The sequence below is a fragment of the Dermochelys coriacea genome, chromosome 7 (assembly GCF_009764565.3).
Source record: "Dermochelys coriacea isolate rDerCor1 chromosome 7, rDerCor1.pri.v4, whole genome shotgun sequence".
Classification (NCBI taxonomy): Eukaryota; Metazoa; Chordata; order Testudines; family Dermochelyidae; genus Dermochelys; species Dermochelys coriacea.
Window position 1 is genome coordinate 78,066,750 of NC_050074.1, and position 20,043 is coordinate 78,086,792.

The 20,043-nt window shown below is 40.1% G+C and overlaps 1 protein-coding gene across 3 annotated transcripts in view; it reads left to right on the top strand.

Annotated features, from left to right (window-relative positions):
- The window catches only part of ARID5B (AT-rich interaction domain 5B), a 147,202-nt gene that overhangs the window by 37,464 nt on the left and 89,695 nt on the right, over nucleotides 1-20,043 (top strand). Inside the window, exon 1 of one of the 3 annotated variants that reach the window (XM_043518770.1) lies at nucleotides 17,194-17,321. The exons of the other annotated variants lie outside the window; for them this stretch is intronic. The gene's annotated coding sequence lies outside the window, so the exon portion shown is untranslated. Of the gene's footprint in view, nucleotides 1-17,193; nucleotides 17,322-20,043 lie in introns of those variants that run through there. 3 annotated transcript variants of the gene reach the window in all.

Here is a 20,043-nt window from a genome sequence, read left to right on the forward strand (position 1 = left end):
CAGTGTCTGTCAGGGCCATGCCTTCTGTTAGCTCCTGCTCCCATGGGAGAGCATAAGGGGCGGAGCAGCCACGACTTTCCCTCAGTTTCCTCTTATTGCATGGCAGTGAAATGGAACCCAGCAAGTGTCCAACCTGCTACTCTCTTATGAGATTCTAAAAACTGTTTTCTTCAACCAAATTTGTGAAGAAATCTTATCTTCACACTCCTAAAACATTGAAGGACATTCCAAAAAAAGAAAATAAAAGGAAACACTCACTGACCCTTTCCCTGTATAGAAGGGTTTGGCACTTTGCACCAACTTCGTGGTGAACTCCAAAACCTGAGTGGGTTCAAATCCTGTCCAGCATGCAATGGACTGACCCCCACCAAGGACAGACACAGCTGATGTTCCTTCTGCCCAGGGGAGAGCCACAAATGTTCTGTGTGTGTGAGTCCTTTTCTAACAGGACCCACAAATCCATGGAGACTCAGCTCAAACCACATCTGCTAGAGCAGCCCATGTGGGTAACTTTGAACCCAGAAGTGATGGTCATTACCAGAGCAAAGCTAGAAAAATCAGTGTTGGCCAGCACTGCCTCAAACACATATCATACCTTGGGTTTGGGTAGTGGAAAGAAGACAACGAGGATGTTGGCAGAACTGACACTGATGATTTCAATGCTGACCAGATCAGTCTGTTCCCCCAATGAAACACTAAATATGTCAGAAGGTCATAGTTCCACCTTACATCATTGCAGAACTGGAATGGTGAGAGGAGCCCACAAATGTGTGTGGAAGGGTACCATTTTGTGCCCCGCCAAGAGAAGGACTCTTAATCATGGATGTGCCAGGGAAAGATTGGGAAGTTCACCTGGACCACCTACACATGCCAGGGATCTGGTTCCCAGAAGACCCAAAGTTCCACATCAACATCGCAGAGCTCAGAGCCACCAGCTAGCCTGCATGGGCTTCCTATCTGTTCTTCAGAACTCCACAGTGCAGAGCCTGACAGACAACATGGGCATGAGGTGCAACTATATGAACAAGCAAAAAGATGCATACTCATCTCCTATCTGTCTGGAAGCTAACCAGTTCTAGTATGGTACCATTGACACAGGATAACCTCCTCGCCTCCCAGTGGTCACCAACAACTTGGCAGACTTCCTGAGCAGGCAGTCTGTGGCCCCCTCACAAGTGGTCACTGTGGATGTCCTTCACAGAGCCAATATTTCTGCACTGGGGGAGTTCTGGGATAGGTTTTTTTTTTGCCACCAGTGTCATCACCAGGTGACAGAACATCTGTTCTAGAGGGGAGCATGAGCCCAGGCTCACTACCAGATATCTTCCTTCTGCCCAAAGCCTCCGATATACCTCTTTCCACTAATTCCCCTGATCCCAAGTGTGTTTTCCAAATCAGAAGAGACAAAGACACAGTCATTCTCATAGCTCCCTCCTGGCTGAGGTAGTTCTGCCTGACAGACCTGCTACAGAGGTCCATTCAGCCACCAATCCAGTTTCCAGACTTCCCAGACCTGTTCTTATAGCACCATGGTTGATACTCCATCCAGACCCAAAGTCACTGCCACTGATGTGTTGCTATTGCCTGGTTGAGTATCACAGACAAGAATTGCTTCCTGCAGATCCTGGAAATTCTGTTACAGAGCAGGAAAACCTCGACCAGATGTATTTATCTAAATTGAACAGATTTGCAATATAGGCAGCCTAAAATGGTCTGGACCCAGTTCAGGCCTCAGTACTTGAAGATCCTCATCTCTCTGTTGCTCTTGAAGCAATCTAGCTTTTCATTCAGTTCTAGTAAGGTCTATCTTGCAGCAATCTCACCTTGCCATGGTCTGGTACAGTTGTGCTGAGTCTTTTTTCACTCGGCAGTATCTAAGTTCCTCAAAGGGCTATTACCTACTTTCCCAGAGGACCATGAATCAGAAAACTTTCTCTTGTGTGGCACTTCAACCTAGTCCTGCTAAGACTCAAGGAGTCTCCCTTTGAACCTCTCACAGAATTCTCCTTACACCACCTCACTCTGAAAAAGGTCTTCCTCGCAGCTATGACTTCAACCAGAAGAGTGAGTGACCTTCAGACACTTATGTCTGAGCCCTGCTATTCAACATTACATAGAAACAAGGTGGTACTAAGACCTCACCTGAAATTCATCCCCAAGGTGGTCTCAGAACTTCATTTAAATCAATCAACCTACCTACATATCATCTTCCCAAATCATGCAGCGTTAGAATAAGAAATTATGCACATTAGATATGTCCAGAACTTTGGCTTGACCTTGTCAATGTAATGAAGCAGTCAGACTGGCAGGGATGTGGAGTAACCTACTGACCTTTGTAAAACACTATGCCTTGGACTTGGCTTCTACGTCAGATGCCAAGTTCTGGAGAACAGTTCTACAATCACTGTACGACTAGGGCAGCAGATACTCCTCATTTCCACCATTCTGAGGGGACGCTGCTTGCCAGTCACTAGAGTGAGATCCACACTGACCAATATTCAAAGACAGAATGGTTATTTACCCTACAGTAGCAGTGATTATTCCATATGTTGCAGTAAAGTGTAGATCCCACGACCTGCCCCGCATCCTTGTAGTTCAGACTCCTGAACTTCAAGTTGTAAGGGAGCTGGGGGAAAGCTCAGCCCCTTATACCTTTGCACAGGAACCTGAGGAGGAACAGGGGGCATGTGCAGCTCCTTTGGACACTGCTGTTCAGAAGAATCTGGACTCGTATGCACAAAGTGCATGCTCACCTCCATGGAGATCCATACAGACATCATCTCGAAGAACCACCATTACTGTAGGGTAAGTAATCGTTTCTTTGCCGGTGCTAGCCTTTCCAGACACTGGGGGATTGCATATTGCATTACTAGTGACCAGTCACTGGACTGTCACAAAATGCTATTATTTCCTAGGATCATTTAAAAACATTTTCTTGGAGAAGACTAGCAGAAATCTGATCCAAGATCTTCCTTTAAAACTATATGAACTAAGGGTCTGTTCCAATGGTGCTTTTGCTTCCTGAAGGCAGTGTCTTAGGAAGGATAGGTTGCTCCAAGCAACAGTCAGCTTTATCTATCAGCGAATTCCATTTCTGGCCAATGAAAGTTTGAAGTAGGTCCTGAATCTGGATTCTGACATATTGGATCATTGTGCACTGCTACCCTGGTCCCACAAGCCAACAATGAATGAATAAATTATAGGCAAGAAGAAAAATCTAAATTGACTGTAAAGTGTATTCAGGTTGAATAATTTAGAATTCAATGATCTTGAAGGTCAGAAACAGATTTCAATATAGACAAAGAAAATGTTATTTTAGTGTAGATTAAACTTGCATCTAAGATATAGAAGGATTATTGTGTCTGTTTCAGATGTAATTTCATGCCTGAGAATTTACATTGAAGGAAAACTGGTCTGGATCACATTAGTGAGGGCCCTGTTTTGCTGTCAGTTTAATTAAATGGAAACTGCTGGCAAGGAGACCGGAGGAGGTTTATAGAAGCAATACTATTTTGATGTTGAAACAGGAAACTGTCTTCCAGTTTGAAAGGGACACAAAAATGAAACCTGATATTCATTCTTGTTTACAAACTCCCAGCTAGTTTACAATGGCCTTTGGTGATAAATTAACTTCAATTACAAGTTATAGATGGAGAGCTTTACAATAGCTGAAGACTTCATAGTTATGAAAACTTTGACCTTTGACAGAGAGATTAGAACTTTAATGTTTTTTCCAGACAGTACATTGATCTTCAAAAGTAGGCACTTTCCCCTTTCTATTTTATGTGACTAGATTGACAAGATGTATAGTGGGTGTTCTGTTTGCTTGTTGCAAGTTTGTTGTCAGGCAAAAAAAAACAAAAAAAAACCTTCAAGAACAGTGATTTATCTGTTAACTTCGTTTGGCATGCTGCCTTTTGGCTTTGGTTTTTGAGAGAAGCATATTTGGTTACTTTAATAGGCAAAAGCACCAAACTTCACTCCTAGAAAAATTTGTTTTCTTTTCCCCTTTGCAGTTCTGTTTATTGTATTATGACATTCTGTGTCGTAATTGTACAGTAATTCTCAATTGGAGTGAAGAATAGTGGAGCAGAGCTTTGGACTCCTTCTTCCAGCTGAATTATTTGAGAGCTGGTTGTTCCATATGACTCAGAAAAGTGACTGAAAATGAATGTTTATTCCTTTTAATAGCTATACTTTGACATATATTGAGATTACACCAAATGTTTTTTCCCCTCTAAAATTGTTTTATATAACTGACTTGTAACTACATATTTTGGAAATTGTAAGCAAAACTTGTGAACAGAAAAGGTGATCTGCAATGGGGGAAAATGGGCTGGTGCCCTTTATTGCTTCTTTAAGGTGTATAAAAAAGGCCTATAAGGTTTTTGACCCCCCAAAAAAGGTGTTTTTCATCCCTTCCACCTCTCCGCCCCTTTTCTCTTTATTTTGGAAGTTATGGGCTTGTCTACCTTCTCTATGGCAACTGGAGAAATAATAACATTATAAGATAGTAAAAACCCCTTCTCAAATGCTCAGTTTTTAGTTTCAGAGTAGCAGCCGTGTTAGTCTGTATTCGCAAAAAGAAAAGTGAGCTGTAGCTCACGAAAGCTTATGCTCTAATAAATTTGTTAGTCTCTAAGGTGCCACAAGTACTCCTTTTCAGTTTTTAGTGAGATCATTAAAGATGTTTTTTGTTAATGCCTGTTGAATTCTGAGGCCTAATGAGCACTCGGGCAAAAGAATGTATTTGTGAAAGATTCAATATCCTTCGGGTAAGGTGTCAGAACTACCAATATGCATTATTTGAGACCTGGAAGGGTGAAAAAAGCAAGTAGAAAAAGATTTTTTTAAAAAACACAGCAACAACAACAAACTTTCAGCCCTTCTTCATACAATACAGAGAAGCAAAATAAAAGGCCACAAGCACATTTAAAAAAAATCCCTTGCGGGTTATCTTTTCAGTGGTGGGGAAAAGTAAAATAAAAAGATTTAAGGTGAGATTTGCTAAAGTGCTCAGTGATGGCCTAGTTCTGTTCCTATAAAATTCAATAGAAGCTTTACCATTGCCAGAAGGGGAATAGATGTCTTACCATTGATTTCCGTGGGAGCAGACTTCAGCCAATGCAAAGTATTTTTGAAAATCCCACTCTGAAAAATCTCCTGGTTAAAGAGCTAGGCTTATTTTCTGTCCCTAACTCTTTAGAGACTATGAACATGTTTGTGCAGATATGTTTCAGTCATTTCATCAAATGAATTGTTGGATCAAATGACCCTTCTATTCTGGTATTTGACTAAATGACTAGACCCTGGTCAAATGACTTAAAACAATCACCAGTCATTGAGCATAAAGTTGTTGAAGAATATAGAAAATTGCCACATACTGGGTCAGTGGTTCATCAAGTACTATATCCTTTCTCTGACTGTGGTGCTGAACTAAATAACCCAAGGAACAAGAGTGTTACATTTTATTGCATACTGCCTATTGCAAGATAACATCAGCCATTCATTAACTGTGAATGCTGTATAGTTTTGAATCACCATGTGCCAATTGTCTGTTCCAGCTTCTTCTGGAAGTAGTTATATCTATTGGTTTTACACTTCTAGCATCCTGAATAGTTCCATTTTAACAAATCCTGAGCCACCAAAGGAAGATTCTTCTTGAACAGCTTCTTCCACTTTCCTGGTACACAGATCTCGGTATCAAACTGGCAACAAAATATTTCCTTTTCCATATTCCTGATGTCATATTCATTTTTATTTATGTTCTTAAGAACCCCAGGAATGTTTCTTAGATTTCCTTGGTTTCTGCCCACTCGTGAAATGGATTCAGCTAAGTTGCCTCCCTCTTTACTGACAACCATTATAATTTGATTGATTTCACCATTTTGCTGCAAATCATGTTTTTGATATTGTCTTCCTTTTTTGAGGATAGTATCTCCCCAACTGCAACTTGAAGATCCCAATTACTTCATGTTAAACTGCTGCTGGAAACTAAGCCTTATATAAATGAATATTCTGTGGGAAAAAAAACTACGTGAACCCTTTAACCCAGACACAAAAAATTGGTAGCTATACAAAGAAAGGCTTTGTAGCAAACAGAGAACCTGATTCTGTTCCCTTTGAAGTCAACTGCAAAACTTTCATTGCTTTCAAAATTGAGTGCAGTCAGTGAAAATAAGTGATTGTAAAATAAGTGTTTCAGAGATCCTATTGTTCCTTAGGCCTGGTCTACACTGGGGAGGGGGGGAATCGATCTAAATTACGCAACTTCAGCTACATGAATTACGTAGCTGAAGTCAACGTACTTAGATCTACTTACCGCAGTGTCTTCACTGTGGTAGGTCAACTGCTGACACGCCCCCGTCGACTCTGCCTGCGCTTCTTGCTCCAGTGGAGTACTGGAGTCGACCGGAGAGCACTTGGTGCTCGATTTATCACGTCTTCACTAGACACGATAAATCGACCCCCGCTGGATAAATCGCTCTGGAGATAGGTGTAGACATGCCCTTAGTTGCCTTCCTTGAGTCATCGCCCCACCCTTTTCCATCACTCCAGTTTCACTTCATCTCATCTTCTGCTCCTGGCACTCACTTGTGTCCTTCTGTGCTGCTGCCATGGCTACTTTTCACCCTCGATTGCCTTAGTTTTCCATGTTTGAATGTCTTCCTTAATGCCTCCCCTGCTAGTCTCAACCCAACATCTTTTATCCCTGTCCCAATTTTTTTTTTAATATCAGAGGTGAGGGGATTAATGATGAAAAGTTAAAGTGATTTTGTCAACCTGAGAATCAATCACTTTTCTGTCTGAGTTGTATTTTACCCAATATTGGTACAAGTAATACCGAAGATAATTATAAATGATGGATGTCAGCAGAAGGGGAATCTTTTTCCAGTTAGTTTATATGGTCTATTTCATGTCACTTTGTGTATGGCAGTCTCACTGCTTCTATGATGGTCTGTTCCATTACTTCCATGCTCTGCTGCTGTGGGGAGCTCACATATGTGCTCTTCCCTGGGCTCTGCAGGAAGGAGTTTTACGAGTAACGCAGCAGTAGAGCTGCTGCTGCTTCTGAGGTTAGGATAGTGATTGGTGCTGTCTTTACTCGGGGCCTCTGCAAGGAGCTATGGAAGAACAAGAGGCTGGAATTGGCTGAGGAAACCCCCTTCAGTTTGCATGGGCCAGGGAGCCCCCCTTCACTCACTGAACCCCTACAGAGAGCCATAGAATAACTGAAACCTGGGATCAAGAAGGGCCTTGTTCTTCTCTTCTCAGTCCTTTCTCTGGACTAAGGAGCATTGGAGACCTGGGAGGCATTGGAGGCCAGGGGAGCCATCTTCATCCCTCCTTGGACCCCTGTATGGTGCTGGGGATCAGTGGGAGCAGGAGGAGGTTTTATATCACCTAACATCACCATTTGAGATTGATACTGCACAGCATAAATAGTCTGTCTGTGATAAATTAGTAATGTTTTGTGACACCTTTTGAAAAAAGGGGATTTTGTTCTTTAAAAATGTCGGCGCATGCTGAATAAAGGGTCCTCTCCCAGAAACTTTTCAAACACCTTTTAAAAATCATTAATGGCTTTCAAAAAACAATTTCAAGTTGACTCTGTCCCTTCACATTTGAGACATTAAACACACATGATTCAAGCAAGGCTGAGCTGCAGCTAATGGTCAGCATTCGAAGGCTGGGTGTTGCATGTCTCACAATGAGCTTCGCATTAATGTTGTTTCAAGCACTTTCCTACAAAGGGTTTTTGGTTTTGCTTTTTTAGTTTTATTTAAGGGGAGTGGGGAGTTGGGGCAAAGAGAAGAGGAAACATAATGAACTGTTGCTCTTTTCCATCATAACTGTAGTGTCTGATATCAGCGTTGGCCACAAATAAAAGAAACTTACCATGATGGTGGTAGCTGCTGCACATAAAGAGATTTAGTACTTGTCTACGCTGCAGCTGTGGGTGTGACTGCAGCTCATATAGACATACCTGAGCTATCTTTAATTTAGCTAGTTTGGGGACCACTGAAGCCACAGGAGCATGAATTGCCGCATGAACTAGCTGCCTGCATGTGTTTGCAGGCAGGATTATACTTGAGTGGCTGGCCCATGGTGCAACCCATGCTGCTGTGGCTTTAGTACGGTTCGTACCTGAGCTAGCTGAGGTGCATATATGCTCAACCATGTCAGTTTCACCCAGCTCAGCTGGCCAGTGGCACACTGAGCTAGCCAATCTGCTGGAGTTGATAAAAATGAGGAGCCAGTAGAGTCTTCTGTAAAACCAGAGAGGACAGTCCATGAAAAGAGGGACATTCCTAATTCTCTTACCTATTTGGTTATAAGACTGTGTTGCTCCTTTGCCTTAATGCATAGTGGGGCATAAGTATAGTGGGCAAGAGTGAGAAAAAGGTCGGCCAGGAGGTGCTATATTATTTTTTTTGTGGGGTAAGTGGCAGGTTGGTTGCAAAATATTTCACAAGCCTGGCAAAAATGCTCAGATTGCCCTACTTCTGCGGCAAGGAGGGGCTTGACACATCTCCCTCCAACACCACAAACACTACTTTGAATGTTTACTTTGAATCTAGTGGTGCTAGATATTCTGAGTCTGATCCAAAGACCACTGAAGGAGTCTTCCCATTAACTTCAGTGGGCTTGGATCAGGCATTCTCTAATTCCAAGCCCACCTTCCAAAACTGAGTTACCCTAATCACGTTGAAAATTCCTGAGCAATTGTAATGCAAACGTATTCATTATAAGATAGAGTTGTAGGATTCCTTTATATAGCACAGACCATTGTATTGAAAGTCTACAAGTTTACTCTTAATGGAGAAATTGCCTTTTAATCTTTGGCACTGAAATAGTGTATATTTGTGCTTGATATTTTACCTAGAAAGGAGAAAGGCTTTGCCAACCATAATGTTGCTGGGAATCAATGCCAGTAAAAAGCTTTAGTCCCCAGAAAGCAAAATGAGATTCTCATGTAGCTAGTTTATTTTATTTTTTCTTGTCTTTTCTAGTTCATGACGGTATGTCAAATAAGTATGTTGATTTATGATTATAGGTATCTTAAATCTATTGGATGCTATAACAAAGCAATACCAGCTTATTGTTTCTGGCCCCATACAATTATACAATTGAGGTTAGGTATGTAATAAAGCTATAACAGAAATATCCATTGTAGTGGATTGAATTTCATGAAGTACGATGTCAGAATATTTCTAGCTTCACTCTTAAAGCCACTGTTTGGTTAGAATATGCCTGCTTGGTTTGGCTTTTGAAGAAAGGACCTTTGCTAAATCCAGCTCTAAGCCTAATATGGAGCCACAGCCCAGTGACAACAAAGGAGGACATTTTGATGGCAAGCAGAATATGATAGAATAGAGTAATTATTTCCAGTAGAAAATGAGGATCCTGCATTATTTGTACAATAACACAAAGTCATTATTTGGCTACACCGCTGTAATGAAACAGTAAAGATCATATTTAATTTAGGTATCATTGCCTGAGGGACTTCTTGTTTTCTTTCAAATGTTTTGGCTACTAAAACGCATTTAAATTCCTAGTAGAGTTTCCCACTATTTTTAGAGAGAGGAATAAATGGATTCTTCCCTCCTCCCCTGCCCACTTACATGTAGACCTCTGGCATTCCAGAAATCTGACCTTGTTTGTAGGGAATGGTTCATTTTTGTAAAATGTAATACGAAGCACTCTTCTGTTTTGATTCCATGAACTAGAGAATTTAATGTTCCAGCTTGCCATGATAAGGATATGATCTGTTTAAGATAGACCCACGAAAGGAAATTAGCTATTGTACTATTCTTTAACATATTGTTTGTATAACAGTTTACTTAGAATAATTTTGAAGTTCCTTTTAAAAGATTTTTGGGGGGGGGGGGGTCAAGATAAAAAGTGAAGCTTTAAGATATTTCTCCTAAAATAAATTTCAGACTGCCTCATTTATAGTCAGCATGCCTTGATTACTTGCAGACATACTGGAAATTTACATGCGCTTTTCTCCATTATAAAACACTGATCTGTTCATATCATTAGTTCCCTCATGACTAGAGTTTGGCAGCAAGCCAAGGCAGTCTAAATCTGTAGCTGTAAATCGTGAGTTGAAATAGCAGAAAGTGGATTTGTAACTTTAAAAGTGTAAACAGTTTGGAAAATGAAGTAATTTTAGAGTATGATTGATTGCCTTGAAATTGTACTTTAAATTAGCCCAGGGTCTCCAACGCAAATATATGCACTAACTGCTTATTATACATTTTCACTATTCTGTGGAATAATAGCATTGTTGGTATGCTTCTCAACAATGTATGCTTCTCCTAGAGTGACCTTTTAGGAAATGAATAGTTTTATTGTATGTCCATTACTTTCCCTGAAACAACATTTCTGAGTTATTAATTTGACTTGTTCTATAAATAAAGGATTCAAAATGCAAAGCAGCTGCATTACACAGTATACAGTTTATCAAACCTATACTTAAACATCACCATTTGAAATTGATAATGCACAGCATAAATAGTTTTTCTGTGATAAATTAGTAATGTTTTGTGTAGGCTACAGTTACAGAAAACTAGTCCTTGAATATTATAGTAGCAAAAATTATGATTACTTTAGCACAAGTGATTAGTTAACATTATGGGGACTGGCACATCACACCCACTTCTTTCAAGGGCCCTGGTTCACTTAACTCCATAGTAAGAGTCAGAAATACGCTGACTGGAGAGTTTCTGGATAAAGAAACATAGGGCCATTACCGCTCTTGTATATACATCCTTTTCAGTTCTACAGGGATCTTTTGGGTGTCCATATTCATGTAGCTCCTTTCGTAAGAAAAGGAACTTAACAGAGATTGTGTGTTTGTACAGCACCCAGCACAATGGGGTCCTAATCCTGATTTGTCACTATCATAAAATAAATATTTGCTACTACTACTTACAATAATAATAATGGACCCAGTTTTGCTGAAGCCAGATTACCAGTTTTCCATGATGTAAATGAAAGTCACATAAATCAGCTCTCTTGTCTGAATTACATTAAAGCCTGAAATGTGTAGGATGTTTCAGAAAAATAGGGCTTCTAGGAGGCAAGCATTGTGGTGGGAGGTGGGGTGGGTATTGGAACCACCTTGCATTCCTGATCTAGCCCAAGAGAAGAATTAGCATTGCAGGATTCTAAGGTGGTGTAACCTGTGGTAATGTTCATGAACAAATTGATGATTGTAGACTGAGCTGAACCTGCAGCAGAGAGCAAACTGGAATGAATAGGAAAAGCATGATGATACAAAGGCATATTAAAAAAAATTCAAAGAAAATGTTTAACTAAGGTTCCAAAGATTATTGGGAAAATTCTCTGTGCCCATGCGTTGGTGCACTGAGTAAGAAGGGAAGAGGATGATGAAAGAGTCTCCTCATTTTCCCTCACTGCTGAGCAGGAGCCAGACACCATGTAGACTCACTGATGCCTTGTCTACTAAGCTAGGTACCAGCTGGTGCATCTGCACTCCATGGTTTCAAAAGCGAGTTCAAGGTGTAGTCAGTGCCCTGGCCCCAAGTCAATCTGCTAATGTCTGTTAGCAGATGCTGGCTGAAGCACTTGATACTGCTTTCCAAAGAGCATTGTATAGCATGCTCCCACCTACCTCTAAGGCCACCACCACTCATCTATCTCAGCTCAGCATCCTGCACCTCAAGATCTTTTGGAGTGGAGAAAGGCCTCCATTTAACCTTTACAGAGAGTGTGTGTGTAATTTAAATGCACTTGCAATGTTTGGGCCTGATGGTGGAACCTTCATTCACAATGGTCAGGTAGTGCGTTTCTTATTCACACGAGCGCTCCCCAAGGCAATAAACTAATATGGCAACATAGATGAGTTCCAGAATAGCAACAATATCAGAAAGTTTGGAGGCAGTTCCCTGGAGCCTAGACTAAGAGGCCTGAGATCCTGCAGAGCTGAGGCTTTTTCAGGCTGGTCCTGGTTGTTTCCAATAGGGTGGTGAGGTTTAGTGGACATTGGGAACCTGACTTCCGTGCAGCCCTCTGAGATCTCAGCTACAGTGAACATCTCTAGTGTGAGTTATGTCCACACACACTGCATGTTTCTGGGTACATAGTTGTTCCAGGATTAAGTACCATTGTTTGCAGTTGTGGAACCCTTTGATAGCAATGTATGCTTTAGGGCCTGAGGGACAGTGACACAGTGTTGTCAGCCCCCACGATTCAAATACCATGAGTCAGGCCTCCCAAAATCATAAGAGTGGCTTAAAAACCAAGAGATTTAGAAATAATAAGAAATGTTGGGGTGTTTTGGGGGGGCAGAGAAGGAGGTCCTTCAGGTTTCGGTGCTATGAGGTAACATTTTCAATCAGTTCTCCACAACCACCAGCTAGAAACTTACTTAAAAAAAAAGAAAAGCGTGAGACAGGGAATGGTGAGATTGTCATGTAATCACATGATGCCAGTAGGCTGGGGCTTTAAATCCCCTCCCACTGACTACCTAGTGACTCGTAGTAAAATCTCAAGAGCTGGCAACATTGAATGTTGAAATAAGGATGGCAGGGCAGCTTTGTCTCAAAATTTCCTTGCTATTTGTCTTACCTGGAATATAATTTTGGTGCAACATTTCCAATAGTCTAAGTGGCAGCTGGGAAGCAGGCACAGTCGATGTGGATTGTTATCTGTTTCTTCTAAAACAACGTTTCATGTTATATCTGCTGCAAATGAAATAGATTGCAGTATAACTGTGGAAAATAGCTGCTTATCTTATAAATTCATAAACATTTATGGTTACATAAAAAGACCAAGAATTTTATAATGCCCCATTTAAAGCAATAACGAATACCTATCACAATAAGTGCCTACCACTACTTAAAGCAAACATGTAAAGGAGAAGTTATAGTCGCGGAGTCTGAATATGCTTATCTTGTATCACTTTAGTTGTGTGAGGCTTGATTTTTGGGATCCAGTAGAGTGCAAGTTTCAGTTCTTCGGCTCTGTCACTCAGATGATAGCCAATCCCTCGAGAGCCGCCTATTTGTTCTCCTCAGTTGTTTCCCAGCCTCTTGAATCCTTTCTCATTTGAAAGGGCACATCTCTCCTTTTTTAAAGAGCAGGAGAAGTCTATCCCTGCTCTCCCTGTTCATCATCCAGTCTAGAAAAAGGATGCTTTCTGATAAGACCCCCACCCCAAAAAAACTGATTTTGTATAGAACAGCAAATTGTATAGTAATGTGCTTGATTCAGAGTCTACTGAAGTCAATGGGAGTCTTTGCATTGACTTCAATGGGCTTTCAATAAGGACATATATCCCTTAATCAGCAGACTTTACCTCTCAGGCTGACCTAACAGTTTCTTTCTTCACTTGCACATCTTCTCTCACCATGAATTCTTGCATCTCTCTTAAAGATGCCATTAACATAGAAATCAGAAGGGGCCAAGTCCTGGTCTCATTGAAGTCTGATAGATATGCTAGTTTTTCAGTGAGACCAGGATTTGATCCAAGCGGACTTGTCAGGTGCTTATTTCTCTCCATTTGTGCATCACACTTCTCTCAGGGTATAACTAATGTTCAATAACATGGGGAAACCTGCACGAAATTTTCCAAGGAAATTTAGAAGGAAACTTTCTAACTTTTAATAAAATTAATAAATTTTCTGAACACTTTATCAGATTTCCAGCCAAGTTGTTGGTATTTCATTGCCTGCTCATCAGACACTCTAGATGTATTTATTCCGCAGAAACATTCCTTTAAAAATGAAGTTGAGGGCTCTTCTTTTACCAAAGGAAAGCTTTAATGGTCAAGGAATTGGCATAGCACAAATCTGCTCTACCTCATACCCACCCACTCCCAGCACGCCCCCCTGCTCCTCCCAATACAGCCCCTTTCTTGGCAGAGGAAGGAATCCAAATACAGGAGCTGCACCTTCCTAACCCCATGAGTGGATGCCTGGAGAGTTTCTTTCCCCAAAGAAATGAGAATGTATCCCAGAGTGACGTACCACAGATCACACAGGGTGTCTTCAGCCCAGGTGAGAATCAAACCCAGGTCTCCTGAATCCCAATCCAGTACCTTTTCCCCCTCCCTCATCTTCTTCCTGGATATCCCTATAGTTTCCTGTCAAAATTCTATTCCATGTTATCTAAGAGAGGGCAAATGTTAGCTATCTTTTTCCTCTGTTCCTCCTTTTTATTGTTTTCCTTCAAGATAAGGTATTCCTTGGGACATGAGGTCAGACTAGATGATCACAATGGTTCCTTCTGGCCCTATGATCTATGAATTTATGTTCCGTTTCCATCTCATCTTCATTTTCACTCAGTCATGGAGAAGGAGGAGAGACGCTCCCAGGTGGTAGTGGATAACAGACACTTTTTGCATAGAGATTGGTTGATGGACAGAAAAGACTAAAGAAAATAATTAACAAGTGGAAATGTGTGATTATTCTTATTTTAAAAACAATCACATTTTTCCAGCATTAAATGCATTTTTCACTATGGGCTCTAAAAGCAGAAATGTGTAATTATGCTGCAAAGGATACCATGAGTTTATCTGTAAAATATTTTTAACAGAGTTTTTGCTTCCTGGCTTGACTTTTTTTTTTCTTTTCTTTGATTGGCTTCTAAAAAAAGTTATTAAAATTTTGCAAAACAAATATAAAAGAATACTGGAGCTTCTTAAAATTGGTTCTTTTGTTCATATCTGGCAGTTGACAAATTGTTGTGCTCTATCTTACCTGTTCTAGTGTGAAAGGTTAACAGAGAAAACGGCTGCAAATAAATTGCTACTGAACATTGTTGAAGATTAAGCATACTGTGTCTCTATTAAGGATCTCTTTTAAAGCTCTCTATTCATACTCCTCCCTGCATGTCTCTCTAACACTTGTCTGTTACATTATGTTTGGCACACAAGGAAACATTAAATAGAAAAGAAACGCCTGACTGTGGTGTTACTAGACCCTATTATCCCTCTGTCACATGTCCACATGAGAAGGGTACAATATTGGTCCATATTGATGAAGATTGCTGAAGGTTTTACTAACCACCTTCACAGAGAATTACTAGAAACAAATGAAATTGAAAATTAATATTTTTGCAGCTTTGAAAATCTTATGTAAATCAATGTAATGAGACACACTCAGTAAAATGTAATTATTCTCACTTCTCCATGTGTCAGAGAAATCACTCTAGTGAGCTCGTTATTTTTATACAGAGCCAGATATTGTCTATGTGTTGTAAACTGTAAATCGTGTAAAAGGCAGTTTTTATGTATACTAAATAAATTATACCCTGCAAGAATTAACAGGGTTGTAATTTCATTAAGGGTTTCAAAGAGGGCATAAATGTCAAGAGCAAAGCTTAACTGTTTAAATCACTGTTTCCACCCTCCATCCTTCATTACATAGCTTGTGAGAATGGTGGCTACTGTACTTGCTATTTCAAGGGGCCAAAGTTCCTCTGAATTTTCAGAATGATAGTGAAAGGGCTCTTGCATGAAAAACAAAGATAAGGCTTTTGACTCATACTTTTGGGGGTAGTGGAAAGTGAAGACACTTCATTATGCCTTATAGGAAAAGGTGGTGATAACAGTCCTTTTTAACTAATGGTGCATAAATTTCTCTCTCTTTGTGTGTGGGAGAGACAGACTGTTTCAAGCTGGCAGAATAAGGGCAACATAACCTATTTAATCAAGGGTTAGGACCTTTACATGGAATTTGGTGGGACTGGTGGTGGGTCTTCATCTTCTCAGTTTCCTCAGGTCAGCCATCAAAGGCAGGGTATCTGGGGACACCCAGATGTGGCAGAAATTTGTTGTTACTGATCAAATAACTGGCTCTGGAAATTCTGTAGAAACATTTTGATTTTGGCATCAGAGAAAGGTATACATGCGCCATCTCCTCAGCTTGAGGTAGGTAGCTAAAAATGTAGCAACTAACGAAATAGTGTGAAGGGCATACCACAGCACTGGGCATGCTCAGAACGCCTAGACACTGAAAGACAAAAAGATGGTTTGAAAACATTAGGTTTTCCATTTTCCTCCTAAAAGCCCTACTGCTAAGCCACATGACACTGAGTTACAGCCTCAAAATTAAAGTTGCTGTGTCAGGGCAGGTCAATGAAGATGCTATGTTGCATCCTGGACGGAAGGAGATCAAAACATAGATTTTTTTTTTTATTTAAAAGTACAATGTATGGGCCCAGTCTTGAAAACACTTAAGCATAAGCACAACTTTAAGCACATGAGTAGTCCCACTGAAGTCAATGGAACTATTAACATGAGTTAAGTTACTCACCTGCTTAAGTGTCTGCAGAATCAGGGCCTGATTTAACTACGCTTCACTGGTGCTTTGGATGGTGTTCAGTGACTGTTGAAAATGGTGCAGTTAAATTGCACTTTGTGAATTGCATTTAACTACAAAGTGCTGGTTCAGTTATGTCTGTGTGAATGATAACACTTATTATCTGGCTGTTCACTGTGCCGATTCCATGGCAGAAAAAAAATGAAATGGTGTTTGAATTCAGTTAAAGCAAAATATATTATTTTTCCTTCATTATTAAAAGGGATTTTTACTGTTTGTTTCATAAAACTGCCATATTAGGGCATTTGATTGTTTAAAAGCAAATACAGAAAAATAAAGACATTTAAATTATAATCAGTTTGTTTGATGTCACTTGATTCCTCTTCATATTCCCAAATTATATTTTATCCCTTTTTTATTCATTCTTTTCATTATCAGTAGAATTGAAGTGTCTTATCAGTAACCAAGACAACCAGGATAAACATTTCTTTCAAAGCTGATGTACATACAACTCGAATGTTCCATATTACACAGAACATTCAATGTGCTAAAGAGAACAGCGAGCCTTTGCGTGGATCTGTTTTCATTCTCCCTTTCCCCCATCTACATTAGAGGTCTAATAAGGCAGATGACAAAACCTTTTGTATCACAGTGTGTGATTTCCTGAAATAATCCATCACCTTGAGGATTTGTGTTGACTCATTCCCAAAACTAGTCCTATAAGCTTTAAAAATAGAGAGAGACCAAATCTTTAGTTTCAGTTTTGTTTGGGTTGGGTCATACAACTCTAATCTCTTGGGGGGTGATAGGAGAGCACATCGGAGCCCATTTCTGAACTTGGCTGTACCCTTTGCAAGAGCTAAATTTTCTGCACTCTTGGCTTCTGCTGTGTGGCAATTATCAACCACTAACTGTGCGATAAAAACTAGGGTCTGAAAAATACCAGACGAGAGAAGGAAGATAGTGTCTCCCAGGACAGAGAGGAGAACACCAAGAAGACACAAAATATAATTCTGTAAAGTAAGGGTGAGATAGGACACAGAAAATAATTTTCAAACAGACTTTTTTTCCCTTAAGAAAGAAAACTGTGGTCCTCAATGTGTGATTTGTGAGCTTCGAGGGAGTTTCTGGCAATTGTCTAACATGGGAAGTGTGGAGCGTCTTGAGCCAGCTCTCATTTTCTCAGCCTAATTCGCCTGTGGAATAGACAAGAACAACCTCATAGAGTTGTTGGTTATGTCCAATGTGAAATTTTGCCAATTTCTTTGGTCTTTCTTGGAAGCATGTTAGCTGAATGGTGGATAGTGCATTGGACTAAGAATTGGGAAAACCTGGGGTAAAAATCTTGGCCACATTGAAGTCAATCACAAAACGTCCACTGACTTGGTTTTCTTCCCTGAATTTTCTTACTGGCTCTGTCATTTACTAGGATTTGTGACCTTGGATACATTTTCTTTAAGCCCTCTCTCAGTTTCTCTATCTGTATAATGGGGATAATGGTATTTACTCATCTTTGTAAAGAACTTTGAGGGCTATGAATGAAAGATGTATATAAGAACTGAATATTATTATGCTTGTCAGCCAGTCCTCTTCAAATGCTAGAAGCACCTCATAACCTGCTTCCCAAGATATACAAAAGATTCGGTGGGGGAGGGAGCTCAGGAGCTGCGGTTTTGATTAGCTTAATATTTGTTCATGGTATAAAAAAGGATGAGAATGTCTGGTTGGAAACTTGTATACATAATTCTCTTTTTCAGTATTAAATCTCTTTCATCTTCTACAAAAATTGAATTTATTATTTGAATTTAAAATGATTTAACAAGATAAATATTATGGAAGATTTGATTATGTGGATCTACTGCCAGTCGTTGATCAACATACTCAGTTTTGACTTTTTAAGTAGGACTAGAACAGATCAGATCCAAATCACTAGTTGTAAAATAATGTTCTTCAGCCCCAGGCTCTAAGTACATATTAGATAGTTCTGGGGGTTTTATATGACTGCATTGCTGTGGGATTGAACAGTAGTTTCAGTCTCCAGTAGATTTGTAAGTGTTTTCTTTCTTTCTTTCAGATGTTAAACTAATTTTAGGAACTCTCTGAACTGGTGATGTTCTTACAGAAAACAGAAGGGTTGTGGAAATGACATAAGACTCTGTGAATTAGTCCCCTGTTCTCCTTATGGGGAGGAAACATCTGACACATCCAGAAAGATTTTGTATGCATTTCATTCTGTATATTGGCCTTATATCTTTTCTATCTGAAGTTATCAATTTAAAAATAAAATAGGACAACTAAATATCCATGAAAATGATTGTGATGGACAACTTGCTAATGTCGCCATTATGCAGTAAACACATTAATAATCACGTTATTCCATTTACTATAATACATTGCCTTTGTTCTTGATTGCATTAGCATTCAAACAGAGGGGAGTTGCATAAAACAGGGACATGTAAACATGGGTGGCTTTACTTCCTGAAAGTCCTGTCAACAAAGCAGTATCCCTGTTGTGTGGATAATTTACCCAAATTTATTTAATCCTGAAAACAAAGATTTGCAGGTTCATCTAGCAGGATTAACTAATTATTTTATTTGCATTTCTTCATGAACTAAATACAATAATTCAAAAAATTAATATTTTAAAAGTGTTGTAATTAATTACCTAGCCAAGGCATACTGCGTAGTTTTACAAGAACAAATGAAGACAGCAGAAATGAAATGTTAGGCTGGAAATTAAGAGTTCTCTTCAATGTGCTTCCTCTTTTTTGGAGGGAGATCACTGGTATGCTGTAGAATGCTGAAGATGCTTCGCCCTCGTAGCATAGCTGATTGAAGCCCATGGTGATGAAGTTGAAGTCACAGCTATTTCTTCGGACAAAGGGAAATGGTTCATATTGCACCCATTCACTTCATGACTACCAGAAAGGACAGCAGTGTGTGCTGATTAATTCTCCCCACCCAGCCAACAATAACTCACCTGCAAGGGCTCTTTGGCTAGGAGAAAAGTCCCATGCCCCAGAGAACTACTCAGAGATTTAGCATGTTATTGACATTGAAACTGCATCAGTTGTACACACCTGACAATGGACAAGGCAGTTGTGACTGGGTGGTGGTAGAAGGAGCTGGTGAGGAATGGTGGTCCTTATTCACCTGGTGAGTCAATTTAAAACTCTGCACACCAGATACCAGCTCTTTCTTCTCCCTCCCTTCCCATAGTTCTACTGTTTTTCATAATTCTGTGTATAGTTTGTTTATCCCAGTTGGACAGGTGTGTTACAGCTCTTGAATTTTATTGTAATGGACACGTTCATGGTGTATATTTGTTTTTACTTCCTTTATGGTCCACAGTCATTGGTTTTTGTTGAAACAGCCACATGTCTCCATTTCTCATACACATGTATACTGATTTTACAGAGAGGTAAAGATAGGAGGATAGTGTCCTTCTCTCAAGGGTGGCAGTTCTGTGGTTCATTAGCACTCATGGGGTAAAGCTTTATTATCTTCTCAGATGGCAGGTGCAGGTAAGATAGCCACTTTGTGCACAAATATGGGCCTTTGCATAGGGGGCCAGGCTGGCTACTGTGTCATCTACTGACAGTGCCAGATGGATGCATCTACTTTGCAGGTCCAGGTGCCGCAGGTGGAGACCTGTCATTTTAACTAGCCTTGGTGATAGCTGGTGACTTTGAGCTAAGACTCCAGTCTCGCTACAGGGCCGTGGAGATGCAGATTGGGATTTTGAAAG